An 18,885-nucleotide genomic window follows, 5' to 3' on the forward strand; every position below is an offset into this window, starting at 1 on the left:
AACTGTGAGGGATTAACTGCTCCTGGTCAAATTAGTCAGAGTTTAGAAAATTTGAAAGAAATTTCTCCCTATACCACAAGCTGAAAGAATAACCTTTCGAAGACAAAAGCTGGTTAAAATAATCAAATATTTAGAAGACTTGCATTCAGCCGTCAGAACAGTTGATAAATACAAGGAAATAGAGAGGAAATTACTTCATGGAAAACCTGAGTTGCTCTGGATTGACAGAAGAGCTCGGGTGCTAAGTGTCAGTAGGTGGCACTATAAACTTGTGGTAACTCCTGAGGACTGTTGTGGAGAAAGTAGATTTTATTCCCTATAAGCTGAGAGTAAGTTAGGAAAAGCAGGTGATCTGGGGAGCGTGTGTGTGAGGGGGATGAATGAAAATTCTGGTTTTCAAATTCTGACCTCCTTTTGGGGGCTCTGTGTGCAGCCGAGACTTCTCATCAGCTGAATCGGCCTTTCATCACTGTCCAGCTGTAGCTTCAGGATCCCTTGGGCATCTTTCTTCTGCTTCTGCTGGAATTCAATAGAGAGCTCGTCTTGTGACTTCGCCCACAACAGGTTGGCAAGTGCTCTGACACTGGGCTCTTGTTCTCCCTTGACTGTGCTGAATGATGAGGCTGCGCCAGTACTTCATCCACTACCTCAGAGGAGTCAGGCACTGCATCTGCTTGGGGGAAGGGAGGAACTAACCACAACAATCGCAGAGAGATTTGGCCGCCTGTTCTGTTTAACCACATCAGCGCAGTGCGGCCACAGACCAGTCTCGTAGCGCCTGTCTCCCAGGGGGATTTTTAATTCCCAGAGTTAACTTCGTTCTTCTGCTCGCTCTCTTACGCAGGGAAGTCATTCTGTGTTGCAGTCTGACCCTTGGAATGGCAACATCCCCAATTGCCACTCAGCTCTGGCAGGTCTTTATCACCTGGAAGCTCACAGTTTTTTGTTTTTGTTTTTTTTTAACATCAGGTAATACCTACCAGTTGAAAATCACAGGTTGAATTCCTCCACTAAAACAAGTAGCCTGATATCGTAGTCTTGTGAAAGGAAATGGTGATGTCCTTTGGAGAAACGAGAAAGAAATACTGCAAGTGGCAAAAATATGTGAGATTTGGAAATCTGTAAGAGTGAAGGTGTGAGAACGGAAACCCACATCGGTGCTGAGATGCCGTAGGAGAAACTGAGACAGGAGGGGCTTGAATTACAGGGAGCGCAGCAGTGTCGGTACGAGCCAGAGGGTTGACTTCAGAAGAGGTCCAGCATGCACTACTCAGTTTGGCTGGCACGTGGCTCACTAAGAGCATCTAGAACTCATCAAGATCCCGCCGATAAGCTTTTCAGCTGAACTTGAGTAACGTTGATTCTGATTAATGTAAAACGTGAGAGAAATGGCAAGAACTTCTCAACTTCTCAATACTGAGCAAATACTTGCCATTTCTTAAATCCATAGCATTTGGATTATAAATATAGTAGACAACTTTTTCTTTAAAAGTTGTAAATAAGTAATAACTGTCATAGTGTTGAACATGAAGGTATTTTCCAGTGAAACCCTTCCCATACCAGAAACTGCTGTCAATGAGCAAGCGCAGCATTCAGCAGGTGTGCCCTGATGGTGTGCCAGCCGCAGGAGGATACAGGTGCCAGCCCCACTGGGACAGAACAGAGGACGAGCCGTAAGGCAGTTGTTTTCCTGGGGAAAAATTCTGGCAGCTCTGGAGACAGAAATGAGGTGGCTGTGAGTTCTTGGCAAGAGAGCATAGGGTCAGACACAATCCCATCCACCATTGTGTAAGGAACAGAATTAGAGCAACGAAAGGAAAGGGGAAGGGGCAGGGGTGTTAAAGACCATGTAAAGAGTTAAGAATTTCTGAATCACGAATCAATGGGTATAACAAAAAAACCCTCCCTTTTTTTTAAAAAAAGATATGCCTGGGGAGGGAGCCAGAAGAATGGGGAGGGGGTTAAGGGTTCTGAAAATGGTCTGGAGCAGGAGGCAAGTGGGTGTAGGGGTACAAGGGTGAAGCAGCAAGGAGAAGTAACCTCACCTCATGGGGAAGGGAAGTAGAGCTGAGGGAAGTGTGAAGTTCAGATATCTGCTGTGGTTTCTCGAGAGGTACGTGCAGAGATGAATTAGAAAATGCTTGATTCTGGGAGGATCAAATGCGGAGTTGAGTCAGAATGGGAAAGCAACAAAGCAACTTGCAAAAAGAAGCGCAGATGATGGCTTTGCCCCCTGTTGGAAGCAGACCAGAGCAGTTTCCAGCAGCCATGGCAGGGTCGCTTTGGAGTACTGTTCCTGGAAGAAGAGGGCTGGGATGAGGCAGGTCTGTAGGGGCAAGTTTTCTGTGTCCATTGGCTCTGCAGTAATTCTGTGGAGAGCAAGAGAGAAAACGGCAAGCGCCAGCTGAAAGCAGCAGAAGCTGGGAAGTCTTTGTGCCTGGACCTGCATGGAGGTCTGAGGCTGTAGTGCAAGCCTGCTGCTTTCCCCCCAGACCTTTATGAAGAGGAGCTGCCCGATGTACATTCCTCTCCTTCTGAAGGAAAAATCAGATACTTCTTCCAACCTGGACCGACAGAGGAGACGAGGCCTGAGCTGCAGAGCAGGTGGATGTTTGGGGAAGTCATCTGGAAGATTAAATGTATCACAGGAATTTGGGGGGAGAAGCTTGGAGGGCGCGTATGTGGTTTTCTCAGATGTGTTACAACCGCATCTCGTAGAACCTGGGCATCTGAGCAGTGGCTTAGATCACCGATGGTGGAAGTGGCAATGGGGAAAGCCGCTGTGTGTCCTGCTGCTGTAGCTAACACATGCTGCTTTCACCAGTAATGCTGAGCCCTGAGCCACGACTCCTGGACCTGAAAGCTTGTTGGGAGAAGAGTTAATTTGTTGTCAGCTGTATCAACACAAAAACGAGCCTCTTGCAGTACCTTCAGGGCAAGTGCAGGTGTAGCACAGATAAGAAAATGAAGCTGTGCCTCAGCCACCCCTCCCATCCTCCTGGTCACAGAGCGGGCTGACTGCCACCAACCCTGTTACCTCAGTGAGCTGGTGGGGACCTTGGAGACACTAAAACACAGCATGAGTCATAGAATGGTTAGAGATGGATGGGACTTCAAAGATCATCCAGTGCCACCCCCTGCCCTGGGCAGGGACACCTCCCACCAGACCAGGTTGCTCCAAGCCCCCTCCAACCTGGCCTTGAACCCCTTCAGGGAGGGGGCAGCCACAGCTTCTCTGGGCAACCTGGGCCAGGCTCTCACCACCCTCACACCAAAGAATTTCCTCCCCAGATTTCACCTCAATCTCCCCTCTTTCAGTTTAAAGCTGTCCCCCCTCCTCCCATGGCTCCCTCCCTGATCTAGAGTCCCTCCCCATCTCTCCTGGAGCCCCTTGAGGGACTGGAAGGGGCTCTAAGGTCTCCCCGGAGCCTTCTCTTCTCCGGGATGAACAACTGCAGAGGCAAAAGCCTACCGCCTTAGGAAAAAACCCCAACCTTCTATATATATATATATATATACACACACTTTAGGGACCGTCCAGTCTCCTGAGAGTTACAGTTGTACAGAGAGGTACAAAGGAATAAACCATATATATATATAAAAAAATTATTTCTCCCCGGCCTTCAGAGGTGAGGCCGGGCCCGTAGACCCATCCCGCTCCCTCAGGCGCCGGCCCGCGCCTCCCATAACGCCTGCGGGCCGCCTGGCGTCACTTCCCGCGCGGGCGCGGTGGCCGCCGGGAGTTGTAGGCGTGTGGGCGGTGCCCGGCGCGGCGGTTCCGCTTCCCCCTCCGGCTCCTGCTGCCGCCTCCTCGGTGGGTCTTGCCGCCGCCATCGCAGAGGCCGCGCCCGCTCAGCCCCCTCCGTCCCTCGAGGCGGCCCGGTGAGTCCGCTTCCCCCTGCGCCTTCCCTCCTTTCTGGAGGCCGCCGGGCCTGCGGCGGGCGGCGGATCCCTCCCCTGCCCCCGCCGCCTCAGGGAGCTTCCGGCAGTGCGGCCCCGCCGGCCCCGCCGCCTCAGGAAGCCGGGCGGGCCGAGGGCGACCGGCCTCGGCAGGGCGGCGGTGGGGACCGGAGCCCGGCCGCGGTGGGCCCCGCCTCGGCCCGTTCCCGCCCTGGGGGGACTCTCGTAGTCTTTGGGAAATGGGTTAAAGCCTCGTTAACCCCGGGGGGGAGGACCGTCGGTGGGGATATGGCTGGTTATAAATCCTCATAACAAAAAAAAGCTGTTTAAATACCGCAGGGGAACGCGGAGCCCTCCCCGTCCCGTGCAGGCGGTGCAGCGGGTCGGTAAATGCCCAGGTGCCTCCTGCCCGGGCGTCCATGGCCCGTCTCCTTCCACGCCACTTGCAAACTGTTGCTCTTCGTGCCCTTCCCCTGCTCGGTGGTTTTTTTTTTTTTTTTTTCCATTTTCCCTCCCATTTCTGCTTTTTTCTTGCTCCTGTTTTTTTGTATTTACTCTGTCAAAGCCGCGCCGGCCGGTTTCAGTGCTTAACGGTGAGCTGCTCCGGGAGCCTAAAGTTGGCTTCAGCCTCCCGGGTGTGAGCGAGTGCCCAGGGGCTGGTTTGGGAGCAGGGAGTTCATCAGGGTGAGGAGCGACGGTCCCGCTTCGCCGGCAGCCACGATAAACCTGCTCCCGTGCTGCCCTACGGCGGGGGAGGGCAGCCCAGACATTTTAATAATCATCCTTGGACAGCTTGCAATCATAGCAATGTTAGGTGCACCCAAATCTATGGTGTATTGCGGTTTTTTTTTTTTAATCTTATTTCTGCCTTTCTCTGGGTTTGTCTTTTTCGGTTTTTGGTGGGTTTTTTTTATGCTGGAAAAAGCAGGCCTGCTCCTAGGAAAGTCCAGGTTCTACTTTGCAGGATGGAGTGTCCTCACAATGTCAGCCCTGGGGTGCTACCTCCCTAAAAAAAAAAAAAAACAAACGAAAACAGGGGCTAGCTACTTCGTGATTCCGTCTCTTCATTTAGGAGACGGAGGTAATTTAATTCACAGAGATATTGTGGAGGCAGGTTTCGAAATATGTGTGTAGCCAAGTGAACTGTTCCAGTTTTATATTACCAGAGAACTTGCGATTTAGTAATTTCTTTATTACAAACTGAAATAGGAGCAACATAGAAATGTAAAAATGCAACACTTCTGTGTTACAAGTTTTTGAGTAGAATCTTTTAAGATCATAGGAGTACTTTAAAATAAAAAATATCACTGAGTAATGTTTTAGAGGAAGGAAGAGCCTTACTCTGAAGTTCACTGGTTGGTTATTTCAGTTCTTGAGGCCAGAAGAGAAATGCTTGAGAAAGAGTTACTCAGCTCTTCTGTGTTGTCTGAGCTGTAGTATTTGACTCTGCTTTGTGAAGACGTAGGTGTTAAAACAAAAACGTTGGGTGATGATTTGGGGACTAATCCCTCTGTCTCTACACCTTGCACTTTTTAGCAGGGTGCAGTGTGTTTCGGTGTATCCGAGGTGCAGCAGCTTGTCGGAGGCTGATTGACTGGGGTGAAACTGGTACCGAGTTGTAGCTTGGACCTTTGGGGGAGTTTCTTTCTGGAGGCACCTGCTTGTGTTCCCTCTCTGGGCCGGGTGCTGGCGTGGGGGGTGAATGCTTTGACCATGTATGGCAGGTCTAATCTGGTGCCTACTTTAAAATCTAACCTTTTAAAAACTCATGGATGCTTGTGCTGTTTAACTCAGCCTTTCGGTTAGGTTTCAAAGAGATAGTTATTCAAGCACCTTTGTTTTCTAAATAACTTTAGGAGAAGTGTTAAGGGAATTGATGCTGCAGATTTTGTTCTCGTGGTGGTATGAAAAGCCTTAGGGCTCTGAATCTAGGTCTGTGTGTTGTACTAACAAGAGTACAACTTGTTAGTTCTGCTTCAGAGTTCTTATATCAGTCTTGTTTTTTTTTTTTCTTGGTTTTTTTCCCCCCCCTTCTACCTTTTATTTGTTTTCTGCATTAGGAGGTTTCTGAGGTGCTGGGAGCTTCCCTGCGAGTGTTGTGCCAGTATACTCTTGTTTCTCACAGCATGTACATTTATTGACGTGTCTGTGCAGCAGCCACCACAAAGAAAAAGCTATTTGTTCTGCAAACAACCCCTAGTTACAGAGACGCTGTTCTAGATGGCCGGGCCCAGCGATAACACCAGCTGAGATGGAAGTCCTGGGCTCGGGAACTGGGAGGCTGGGCAGAAAGCTTTGAAAGTGAGTCCACTCAGCAAAGCGTCCAGGAGGAGGAGATGGAGGAGGAGGAGAAGGTAGCGGGGGCATGGGGATGGGGAGAGCAAGGCGAAGGAGGGGACTTCAGCAGCCAGGCATTGTGCATCCTAATGAATTCTATTTCTGCTGGAAGTTGGGAAAAGGTGCAACTGAGTTGCCACAAGAAGGTGTTTGTGGCGCTTTCCATTCTTTTTCTAGAAAGGTAGTTTTTGCTATCAGTTCTGCTCTGTTCTTATCAAAGCAGAGGCACTCTCTTGGACTAGGAGAGAGATTCAGAAAGGCTACAACAAGCTCAATTTTTAGTTTTCCAAGGATGCACCTCCTTCCTAAATCTAAATCAAATCTGACTATCTGGCCCAAAACTTTGAGAGCGCTCTGTAATCACACAACAGCCCCCTGGAGAGGTTCCTGTACCTGCTGTGGTAGTAACAGTGTCTGAAGGAGCCTTTCCAGTAAAGTTTAACGTTGCAAACGCTGAGGTTACCACTTCCCCGTTGGGTGCAGCGCTGCTGAAGATAACTCATCGCTCCAAGCGCTTGGGTGCCAACCTCAGCTGCCAGGGTGACTCTCAGGAACAGTACAGTCCTCTTAATGCAGTGCTTGGCCGGGGCTGCATTGATTCTGCTTCTCAGCCAGGTCAATTTGACCAGGGGAGCACCATAGAGGAGGCTGCATCTCCTGCGAGCTGTTGGTATTTGCAGGATTTTATGTTAGAAAAAAATGAGTGTTTTCTCCAGCCTCCTGTTATAGTGTGGCCATAGGACAACGGGGGGCATGGGCCTGTGCAAGGAAGAGGGGAAGCTCTGGGCTCTGACTTGTCCAGTTCTGGGGTCCTCAGTTCAAGAAGAACAGGGAACTGCTGGAGAGGGGACAGCAGAAGGCTACAAAGATGATGAGGGGCCTGGAGCATCTCTCTGATGAGGAGAGGCTGAGGGACTTGGGTCTTTTGAGTCTGGAGAAGAGAAGACTGAGGGGGGATCTGATCAACACCTATAAATACTTACAGGGTGGGTGTCTGGAGGACGGGGCCAGTCTTTTTTCAGTGGTGCCCAGGGACAGGACAAGAGGGAATGGGCACAAACTTGAGCATAAGAAGTTCCACCTGGACATGAGGAGGAACTTCTTTCCTGTGAGGGTGGCAGAGCCCTGGCAGAGGCTGCCCAGGGAGGTGGTGGAGTCTCCTTCTCTGGAGACATTCAAACCCCCCCTGGACACGTTCCTGTGGGACCTGCTCTGGGTGGCCCTGCTCTGGCAGGGGGTTGGACTGGGTGATCTCCAGAGGTCCCTTCCAACCCCATAGCATTCTGTGATTCTGTGGCTGGTGGGAAGGCAGCTCTGCTCGTGTTGGGGAAGGTAGGCAGTAGGTGGGGAAGAAGAAAGGGGTCCAGGACGCTTGCAGAGGGAAAACCCTTGGACAAGGCAGTGGTTTTGAAGGCAGGAGTCGTTTTGAAAACAGTTTCCTTTTAACAAGAAAACACTGCAGCATTCCCTGAAGGCTTAAGGATTCTTACTGTGCTTTGCTGTTTGGAATTAGGGTGTCTTGAGGTTGCTGTCTTGTAAGATTATTTTTTTTAAAATTTTTTTTTTTTTTTTTTAAGAAAGCGCTTATTTGCATTTAAATGCAGATGGCAAGAGGTAGGGGATGTTTCAAGGTGAGAATGGGAGATGTACTATGACCTACCTAACTGGGGCCCAGGCCGTGAGGTGTAGATTGAACTCACCGTTTATATTCAAGCACCGCTCAAGGATCGTGAGATCTCAGAGCATGATTTTACCTAAAGTTGGGCCTTACTTTAATTGGAAAATGCATGTTTTAGTACTTGTATTTTGGCTGATGTAGCGGACAGCATCTGTCATCAAGAGCTGGAAATGCTGGTTTTGGTGCCAGTTCTGTATCTGACTTGAAAGTTTTTTAAGTTGACCATTTTTTGTATTTTCTCAGCTTCTTTCTATTTTCCCAGCTGGGCTTGGGGCTTAATCAGGCTTTGAAAATGTCTCGGCAGGCAGGCAGAGATGGCAATGTTAGGAACATGCCTTAAAATAGACAGGAGTTTCATTTTTGCTGTTTAGATAAATTTTGGGTAATTAGACACACCCTATCTGTGAATTCACAACAGGAATTCCTTGTGCAGGCACAGGCACAAGGCAGAGGTAATGCGAAATTGAGGTTAGACTAGGTGACCTTTTAAGGTCCCTTCCGACCCAAATTATTCTGTGAACTACTGGTGAGGGTGAGGCTTCTTTTTTTTTTTCCTTCAGGCAGGACAAGTGGATTTTGAAATTCTCAAATTGATGTATCCGATCTTTGTTCATAAATTTCAAAAGGCTTTTAAAAAATCTTCGCTTCAGCTGCTAATGATGTCAGCAGTGTTTTAATGAGAACACCTCTCTAGGGAAGCAGAATGTTTTTAAGATTCCTAGAAAGTATTAGGTTGTCTAATGGATAGGCTGTCATTTCCCAAAAGATCTAAGCCCTGGGTTGGTGTAGCTCTGGCAATGACAACTTTGCCCAAAGTTCTCCCCTTAAGCAACACTGGAGGTTGTCCTGGAAGACACAGAGTTACCCGTTGCCAACAACTCTGCTGTATTTCAGTCTTTGGTCAGGGCTGTTGTCTCTGCCAACTAGCAAAAATTGTCTCCTCTCTTTAAAGGAGTGATTTTGGTAAGACAGGTTTGATTCTTCTGAATTCTGTAGTTTCGTTTCAAAGAAAAGCTGCTGTAGGAAGGAACCAACACATTAGGGCAAGGGCGAGTGTGATTTAAAAGTGGTTGGTGTTAAGAAGGAGTTTTAACGTAGTGGGAATCAGATTGAGGGCAGCTGGCAGGTTTATTAAGAGGTGGAAATACACTAAAAAGCCTTTCCAACTCAATGACTACTTTTTTTTCTTCTGAAGTTTTTTGCTTCCTGTTTAGGTGCTGGATTTTTGTAACTGTCAGCGTAGGTGGGCTTTCCTGTAGCTGCTTTAATGAGTGACATTAGAATTTTGCCCAATAATGTGGGGTTTATTTTGGAAACAAATGTAATACTTCCTACTCTAAGTTGGTTTTGTTCTTCATTTTCAATCATTCTAGAACTAATGGAGGTATCTTTTGGATAAGTGAGAGGAAAGGCTGTTTCTAGAAGATGCTTTTGAAAATAACTTTTGAATGTTTAAGCTCTTTTTTCTTGAAAAAGTCTCAGATCAAATGAGAACCTGGAGGAATGAAAATGAGAAAGTATCGTTAACCAAAACCTGCCTACTGTGAAAGGCCACCCTCTTTTAAAGGGATCTTCTGGGGATTTGGGCTTCACTTACCCAGAGGTCAGACAGAACCTGGCTGGGCAGTTTCTTGTGGGAGCTCATGGGAAGGGGCTGAATTGAAAGTTCATTTCAGCTTGTGTATTATCTGCTTTAGGGTGTAAAAAAAATAAATTGTTTAATAAGTTTTGTTAAAGTGATAAACTGTTAAAATTCCAAAACATTACTTAATAGGTAAAAGAGAAGAAATGTAAGAGTCTTTCAACTTTTCTCCTGTTTTAAGCTCTTTGTCCAATCAGGAATTCATAGGACAAGAAATTAAACATTTTTGACCTTTTTGTCAAGATTCAGGATATCAGAATTGAGGAAAAACAATTTCTGGCCCAATTCCAGGTGCTGCTGAAAAGGACCTCTTTGGAATTTAGGAGGTCATGGAAAGGATCTCCCTCTTCTGCTACGGGCAGGTCATGTCAGTCCAGCAGCCCAGAGGCTGCCTAAAATGCCAAAGGGAGGCGAACAGACCGAAGGGAGAGAACAGTCACAGAATCACAGAATGCTATGGGGTTGGAAGGGACCTCTGGAGATCACCCAGTCCAACCCCCTGCCAGAGCAGGGCCACCCAGAGCAGGTCCCACAGGAACGTGTCCAGGGGGGGTTTGAATGTCTCCAGAGAAGGAGACTCCACCACCTCCCTGGGCAGCCTCTGCCAGGGCTCTGCCACCCTCACAGGAAAGAAGTTCCTCCTCATGTTTAGGTGGAACTTCTTATGCTCAAGTTTGTGCCTGTTTCCTCTTGTCCTGTCCCTGGGCACCACTGAAAAAAGACCAGCCCCATCCTCCTGACACCCACCCTTTAAGTATTTACAGGCATTGATCAGATCCCCCCTCAGTCTTCTCTTCTCTAGACTACAAAGACCCAAGTCCCTCAGCCTCTCCTCAGCAGAGAGATGCTCCAGGCCCCTCATCATCTTTGTAGCCCTCTGCTGTCCCCTCTCCAGCAGTTCCCTGTCCTTCTTAAACTGGGGAGCCCAGAACTGGTCCCAGTGCTGCAGATGGGGCCTCCCCAGGGCAGAGCAGAGGGGCAGGATGACCTCCCTCCACCTGCTGCTCACACTCTTCCTGATGCCCCCCAGGATGCCCTTGGCCTTCTTGGCCACAAGGGCCCATTGCTGGCTCATGGCCATCCTGTTGTCCACCAGGACTCCCAGGTCTTTTTCCTCAGAGCTGCTCTCCAGCAGGTCAGCCCCAACCTGATCCACATGGATCTGCAGTCATCCAGGTGGAGTCCCAGCTCCCTGTCCGTAAGCTCTTTTTGGCCCGTTCCCACTGACACGTTGCTCTAAATGCTCTAAACACTGCGGCAGTTTTCCCACTGCTGTGCCATGAGCCTGCCCAGAGATGCCTCCCAGTTCAGCAGTGGCTACTTGGTGGTATAGAAAAATGTGACTTCAGTTTCTCAGCTCGTGTAGTTTGGGAATATGGAACGTGGCGATGGGGGTAGTGTTTGGTGGGCAGCGTTTGGCTCTTAGTTGGGTCTTCTTCTGAACCTGGCTGACTTCCTACCCTGGTAAACCTATATAATAGCACATACAGAGTGTTACTAGAGCTTGGAGCATCTAAAGTTTTAGTGTCTTAAGAATAAATTTGAAAGAAGGATTGGGGAATAAACTGAAAGAATGAAGGATAAGTGAAAATACTACGATGAAATGGCTTTTAATTTGGTTTAACTCATGGTAGTGATGATTTTCATTTGGCTGTTACCACGTTTGCTTGCTTTGGGCCAACAGGTTGGTTGCAGTTCATGAAATACTCGATGTTTTATACTAGTGTGAAATACACTGGGTGTGTGAGGTTTTTACCAGGCTGTCAAGTCCACCTGCTGCGACTAATTTATAGGCGACTGTAAGGGTGCTGCTTGATTTCACACCTGGGTAAGTAGGAGAGTTTGGGTTAGAGGGGGAGAAGAGAGGGTCTTGCTCGCTCCCCTGGTCCCAAACCAGTTGTTTCTACCCGCTCGGGGGAGCAAGCGCTGAGGCACCCCCGAGCCTGTGATGATCTGCTGTGGGGAGCTAAACTGATGGAAAAGGAGTCACTGATGTTAAACTCGGCTTAAAAATGTTGCTCGGTGACCGGACACCGAGGGACTTGTTGGTACTCTCTGTCGAGTTGTGGGTCTGGCTTTCGGCTCCTCCTGCCTCCTTCACCTGTGCTTCTGGGCTTTCGGGAATGTTATTTTGGATCAAACACAAAGTGAACAAATGGCTGTTTATTGGTTGATCCCATCACAGAATCCTAATGCAAAAAAAAAATAGGTTTCTAATGTCGTTAGATGATTTATTACTTTGAAAGAAACCTTTCTAATGTGTGATCTGCAAGCTGTCACCATTACAAAAATGAATTATGTGAAAGGTTTGATTTGCAGAGTGGGGATATTATCAGCAAGCGTGAAATACTTAGCAAAATCTTTTCTGCTTGTCTCCTTGCTTTTTCCACTCAAGGGTGCAAGTGAAGTCTAGTATTTTCAAAGATATTTAGCAACAAGAACAGTTAATTTTAATCCGGTGCTAACATGCCAAGGCTTTTTGATACTAATGTTCAAGCTCACAAAGTAATTCTTTGTGGTAAAGAGAGCTCCGACTGCCGCAGTCAGGAAATCCATGTACCTCCTTCTGTTTTTTGTTTCTGGCATGTGGCAGAGTGTACGGCAGAGTGCTGGGATGAGGACTATTTCCCAGTAACCCAAATATGTGCTGGTGGCGGCGGTGACTCATTGCTTTTGTGAACGCTACTTTTTCTTTCTGGCCCTTCTGGATTTATTTGCAGGGATTTTATATATATATATATTTATATATTACTGTCTTGTGGTGGTGTGTTTTGTTTTGTTTGGGTTTTTTTTTTTAAGAGAGAATTGTTATTGAGATTTTTAGATGTAAGATTATTTTTCCAACAGGTAGCTGTTGGAAACAGAAAATAAAAATTTAAAATAGATCCATACAACTGGTTTGGATGCTTTCTTCACAAGCAGGACTGTGTGTTTTAGGGTGTGATTGTGATGTCTTATTTATTATTAATGATTCCACTGTAAAATATTTTATTTGAGGTGCATAACTCTTGTTCTTCTTGGCTTGTGTGTATGCTGCAAAGACTTCCAGGCTTTTTGCAGCGCAACCAAATGTACTCATGCTTGGTAAAACTGGATCAAGTATTGCTCATGGAAGGAGTTAAGACCCTGCTAAACCTATATAATAGCACATACACTGAGTGTTACTAGATCTTGGAGCATCTGAAGTTTTAGTGTATTAAAAAATAAATTTGAAAGAAGGATTGGGGAATAAAGATGAAATGGTTTTTAATTTGGTTTAATTCATGGTAGTGATGATTTCATTTCTCCAGCAAAACAAAATTTCTATTAACGCTAACAGGATTTGAATGAATTTTTCCCATTCCCTCGTTGCTGCAAAGAGATACTTGTCAGAGACATGGCTGGCACTGACTTTTGTCTTGGAACCCTTCGAGCATGACTCGTTGGGGATCCTCCTTGCCCTGGTATTGAAAATATTTGGAATTTAGTCTTTGGCAGTACTTTTCTACTGGGTCTTATTTGCCTAAATGACTGGTGATGGTTGTATTTTACTTCCTTAGCCCTTCCAAAGCCCACCAGCTGAAGTGACATGCTAGCTTTCTAAATTAAAACTGCATCTTAAAATCTCTTTGTTTTGAGGATCTTGGTCAAGATTGAAAATAGATGTAACTTGTGTTGCCTGGCACGCTCGTTAGTGGGAGTGATTGTGTTCTTATGCTGCTGAAACAGCTTTCTCTTTCTAGCCCTTAACGGTTTTGCCATGTTATCAGATAACTTGTCAGTAATCCTCAACGTTTGGGGTCTTCATTGTCCCTTTCTCTTGTTTATATTTTTAGTTTCCTAAAGGTGGTATGGGTATCGTTAGTGCTTTTCATTTGGCTTCACACATAGTGCCAATGTGCTCGGTCGAGGGTGGATGGTAGCCCATCTTCTAGTGAGCAGTGTGGTGACAGACTGATGGCAAGTGACTGTTCAAAACTGATATTTTGTGGGCTCTCTTTTTGTTGCCAAGTTTAATAGAGATCTTTATCTCTGTTTTACTCTTGTGAAATGGCTTACTGAAATTCGCTTCCTGTTTTCTTAACAGAATTGAAAGGACCTGAGAAAATTTTCCCTTAGATGACAAGCTCTTGGAAAGTTGACCGCTTCTAAAGGTATTATATCAGGGTTAACTGTTTTCCAAAGTTAAAATACTTTTTATGAGAGAAGGATATTTTTTTTGTATTTAAAAAAAAAGTGTTTGAATTTTCGTACTCACAGAATTTGTAAGTCTTCCATGCTGGTTTATTGCAACAAAAAATGTTTTATGCCCTCGTTTGCATGTTTGGACTCACTAGTAGCAGCTAATAGTATTGTAAATTAAAAAGAGGAAGACGTGGTAGCCATAAAACTGGGTCAGGCCGTCGATGTCTCACCCAAGGTACTGACTGCAGTCTCATTCTTGACGGATACCACCTTCGGTGTGAGGGCTTTCTCAAATGGCCTTTTGGAGCTGGGATGTGGCCCAGGACTTGCTTCAGGTGCTGCCTGCAGGACCCTGGTTTTGCAGCACCTCCAGATGTAGTAGAAGACAATCTCAGAGCGGTGCCTGCCTCATAGATCCTTCACCTTCCTGTGATCTAGGGCTCAGCTGGTGCTGAAGATTGAGGTAATGTTATAATGCACGCCTAAGTTCTTGTGTTGATGGCACAGCACGAGCCATGTCTGTCTTCTGTTTTTTCCTAGACGATTGTTATGCATCCCTTGCAATGGAATTAGAGACCCTCAGACAAGGGCCTTGTTTCTTATTTCTATTAAAGTCAGTAGCTTTCTTATCTCTTCTGTTAGAGTCAGTAGCTTAAATGCTATGCATGTATGTGAGGACCTCATGGATGGCAGCCTTCATTTCATGGCTGAGTTTTTGTGTTTTGTAGATGACAGACGTTAGTCTTTGAGGCCTGTTTTATGTGAGTTCGGTTTCATCCTCACAAACATCTTCAGCTTCTTTATAATTGCACAACTGGTGTTGGAGCAAGATAATAAGGTAGAGCGAGGTTTAAGAACTGCATCCTTTTCATTTGTAAATGTCTAAGCCTCGGAAAAATGCATTTTCCGATGCTTTACTCTTGCTCTGTAATATTTCACTGAAACCTTATGATTCTGCCCAGAAGAATTTCATTCATTCTTTATTGACCTGGTACGTAGTTATAATATGTGGAGCTGGAAGGGCTAATTAATTTTAAACTTCTCCAAGTGCTGCAGCATCCTTGCGTAGACAGGGCAGGCCTTGTGGCTCAGCTGTGACAGCTGAAATACTAATGGCATAAAACACCCTGAGGAAGCGCTTTGAATAGGAAGATCACGTTTACAGTTGCTTAACATCTTGTATTAATTGTTAAGCAACCTGAGAGATGCCCGAAGACAACCTGTCACCAGCAACAGCGATCTTTCACATGGTGTTTGCTCTCTCACCTATGCTTCTGTGTTAAACTCCTGTCATAATTTGTACAACAATGTAAATAGGTTTTTGAAGTCTTCTGCAGCTTTCTAAGGTCAATATTATGTTTTGTCAACTGTTTAAATATTATTTTAACTTGACAGCTTCCTTTGGAAGCTCTTCTGCTTCACAGAGTCCTGGTTATCATGTGGTGGTGTAGTTTTCACAGTCCTTTTGTCTATTCAGACAGTAACTCTGTTCTTCATTTTTGTATTTTTGTTTTTTAAAAAGTATTTTATTCTTGAGCTATAAAATATTTTTTTTTGTGGTCCTGGTGCTGCAGCATTCTATATGAACAATTGTATATGGCTAGAAATAATTTGTGTCTAATTCCCCACCACTAAAGCAGGGATAAAATACTAACTTCTCCAAAGTGTGCTAACATAAAGTGGCAGGATGTATTTACATTGTTTGGAAATTTTCATAAATTTGTTTAACAGCTCACAATTGGTGTTTAAACCATTGTACATTTACTTATTTATGCATATATTGATGATTTTTTTATCATACATTTCATTTGTGAGCTGTAAGAAGCATACATAGTAATAATACTAATAATGCATAGCATAGAAGGGCTTGGGTTTTTTAATCTTTTTGGTTTTTTTAATGCTTATTGGCATCCGTAGTTGTCATGTAGGCTGCGCAAAAAATAGTTTCCACATCAGCATATGAGGAATAAAGCTGCGTTGGTTTTTAATTAGGATACAATTTAAATTTTTTTTTTAAAATATATTTTGATTTGTAGCTTGTGCTCCTGGTTCTAGTTGGTTTAGATGAGTTTCTTCAGTATTTTAGATAAATACTTGTTTATGAGAAAGAAGAGTGAGAGTAGTTTTACTAGGTATGACTTAAAAAAGGAAAAAATTAGCTAAAATCCCTCATTCTGACATTGTTGGGTTTTTTTCGGCTCCCTGAAAGACATAGGAGAACATTTCCCCAAATTTTAGGGATTTGCTGCATCAAACCGTACATTAATATGTTGCTTGAATGTGTGCAAATAATTTTCAAGTAGAGAAGCTCTAAGAGCCCGCCAGGCAGAGCGGGCAGTGGCCCAGGAGGAGCTCTGGGTCTCTAAGGCTGGACAAGGGGGCAGTGAGATGGAGTGAGGGCAGGCTGTGTGACAGGACTCGGAAGGCTGTAACTAATGGAGCGGGGTCAAGTTGAGGCCTGTAACCAGTGGTGTCCCCCAGGGGTCAGTACTTGGTCCAGTTTTGTTCAACATAGTCATCGATGACGTGGATGAGGAGACAGTGAATCCTCAGCAAGTTTGCTGATGATACCAAACTGGGAGGGCTGGCTGACACTCCAGAGGGCTGTGCGTGACCTGGACAGGCTGGAGAGCTGGGCAGAGAAGAACCTAATGAGGTTCAACGAGGGCAAGTGTAGGGTCCTGCACCTGGAGAGGAAGAACCCCAGGCACCAATATAGGTTAGGTGTGGACCTGCTGGAAAGCATTCCTGAGGAGAAGGATCTGGGGGTCCTGGTGGACAGTAAACTCTCCATGAGCCAGCAATGTGCCCTTGTGGCCAAGAGGCCAATGGGATCCTGGGCTGCATAGGGAAGAGTGTGGCCAGGAGGTGGAGGGAGGTCATTCTCCCCCTCTGCTCTGCACTGGGGAGGCCACAACTGGAATCCTGTGTCCAATTCTGGGCTCCCCAGTTCAAGAGAGACAGGGAACTGCTGGAGAGAGTCCAGTGTAGGGCAACAAAGATGATGGAGGGATTGGAGCATATCCCTGATGAGGAAAAGCTGAGAGGGCTGGGACTCTTAAGCCTGGAGAAGAGAAGACTGAGGGGAGACCTTACTAATGCTGACAAGGATCTAAAGTAAGTTGGGTCACACCAACCCCATGGATGCTACAGCCTTGGGGCAGAGTGGCTGGAGCTGCCTGGTGGAAAAGGATCTGGGGGTGTTGGTCGACTGTCGGCTGAACATGAGCCAGCAGTGTGCCCAGGTGGCCAAGAAGGCCACCAGCATCCTGGCCTGTGTCAGGAACAGTGTGGTGAGCAGGACTCGAGAGGTGATCATCCCCCTGTACTGGGCACTGGTGAGGCTCCACCTTGAGGGCTGTGTCTAGTTTTGGGCCCCTCACCACAAAAAAGACATTGAGGGGCTGGAGCGGGTCCAGAGAAGGGCAATGGAGCTGGTGAGGGGTCTGGAGAACAAGTCTTGTGAAGAGAGGCTGAGGGAGCTGGGGGTGTTCAGCCTGGAGAAGAGGAGGCTGAGGGGAGACCTTCTCACTCTCTCCAACTCCCTGAAAGGAGGGTGTAGCCAGGGGTGGTTGGCCTCTTCTCCCAAGCAACAGGTGATGGGACAAGAGGAAACGGCCTCAAGTTGTGCCAGGGGAGGTTCAGATTTGATATCAGGAAAAATGTTTCCACAGAAAGGGTTCTTAAGCCTTGGAATGGGCTGCCCAGGGAAAGGGTTGAGGCACCATCCCTGGAGGTGTTCAAAAGGTGAGTTGACATAGTGCTTAGAGACATGGTTTAGTGAGGTGAGGGGGTTTTTTTTGTATGGTTTTCTTTTGTGTTTTCATCAGAGTTAGGTTGATGGTTGGACTAGATGATTTTAAAGGTCCCTTCCAACCTCGACAATTCTATGATTCTATTGTATGATTTGTGCGTACTAGCCGAGCAGAGCCTTCTCAGCTGGCAGCCAGTGAAGTGGCCTGGTGCAGGGGCAGGATGCTGCAGGGAACCCTTCTCAGGTAGAAATCTGAGTGTTCGAAGAAGTCATTGCACTTGTCTCTTGTGGCACAAATGGAATGTAATTCTCCTAGGAAAAATAATCTGTAGTTTTCTGTGTGGTGCTGCTAGAATATGCCTAGAAAATGAGTTGTATCCACCCAAGTCATCTCTGGTTTGGTTGTTCTTTATGGTTCTTTGTTTTTTAAGGACTTCTCACCATGCTCAATGCTTTTTGTATTTACAGATCCCACATTTGTTTTCTCGTAGGCTTTGATCTTTCTGGGTCAAAGTGTGGGTATTGAGAAATAAGCATTTTGAGTATGGGTCTGTTCACGTAGGGGTTTTGGCAGATGGGTGAACCATTCCAGGTGGTTGAGATCACCCGGGCGGCAGGGCTGTAGTGGTGTCCACTGGTGTGTGTGTGGCTGAGAACACTGACTCGGGAGAGGTGGGATTTCCTGCTGTGAGGTTTTGTGCCGGGCTGGTGCTGTTTTCCAGCCCTGCAAGAAGAGTTGAGGGTTTGGCCCCCGGGGCTGCGGAGCTGAGCTTAAGTTCCTGCTGTTGGCTGGCAGTAACTGGGGTTGGAGCAAGCCTTGGCCAGCCACTGGAGAGAAACAGCTATGCCCTGAGTATGAAAAAGATAGCTTTTCTGCAGGGAGCTATTTTCCTCTTCTTTTCCCTTATTATTTAATTTTTTCTGTAGCTGACATTTGACGGCTCTACCCGTGTGATGAGGGAGTGGCGTATCCCTTAATCTTGGATTCTTTCCTTTTTCTTCCCCCTGCCATCCTGGTACACACTGCATGTTTCCTCCTCTCTTTCCAGTTCTCTAATCTGTATGGGTTAGCTGCAGCCTTGTCTAACTGTTGCCCAATAATATTTCCAGAGAAATTCACCCCAAAGAAGTTCTTCCTCAGATTGGAGTGGAACTTCCCATGGTCCAGCTTGTGCCCGTTGCCCCTCGTCCTGTCACTGGGAACCACTGAAAAGAGTCTGGCTCCATCCTCCCTCAACCCACCCTTTAGAGACTTGTCAGCATTAGTAAGGTCTCCCCTCAGTCTTCTCTTCTCCAGGCTTAAGAGTCCCAGCTCTCTCAGCTTTTCCTCACCAGGGAGATGCTCCAATCCCTCCATCCTCTCTGTTGCCCTACGCTGGACTCTCTCCAGCAGTTCCCTGTCTCTCTTGA

At 46.6% G+C, this 18,885-nt stretch overlaps 1 protein-coding gene and 1 long non-coding RNA gene across 3 annotated transcripts in view; one reads left to right on the forward strand and one right to left on the reverse strand.

Moving 5' to 3' along the window:
• Positions 1–109: 109 nt before the first annotated feature.
• LOC106900790 lies at positions 110–3,072 on the reverse strand. The gene is made up of 3 exons (XR_001414201.1): positions 2,495–3,072; positions 2,046–2,369; positions 110–1,712 (listed from the first exon to the last, which is right to left on the reverse strand). It is a non-coding gene; the product is annotated as an uncharacterized LOC106900790 (long non-coding RNA).
• A 698-nt stretch (positions 3,073–3,770) lies between these two features.
• Positions 3,771–18,885, forward strand: part of PAK2 (p21 protein (Cdc42/Rac)-activated kinase 2) — a 50,904-nt gene continuing 35,789 nt past the window's right edge. Inside the window, exons 1-2 of one of the 2 annotated variants that reach the window (XM_014963024.1) lie at positions 3,771–3,882; positions 13,624–13,690. The gene's annotated coding sequence lies outside the window, so the exon portion shown is untranslated. The remainder of the gene's footprint in view (positions 3,883–13,623; positions 13,691–18,885) is intronic. The other variant, XM_014963025.1, reaches the window with a different exon arrangement.

This window comes from Calidris pugnax, unplaced genomic scaffold (assembly GCF_001431845.1).
Source record: "Calidris pugnax isolate Ruff unplaced genomic scaffold, ASM143184v1 scaffold1156, whole genome shotgun sequence".
Classification (NCBI taxonomy): Eukaryota; Metazoa; Chordata; class Aves; order Charadriiformes; family Scolopacidae; genus Calidris; species Calidris pugnax.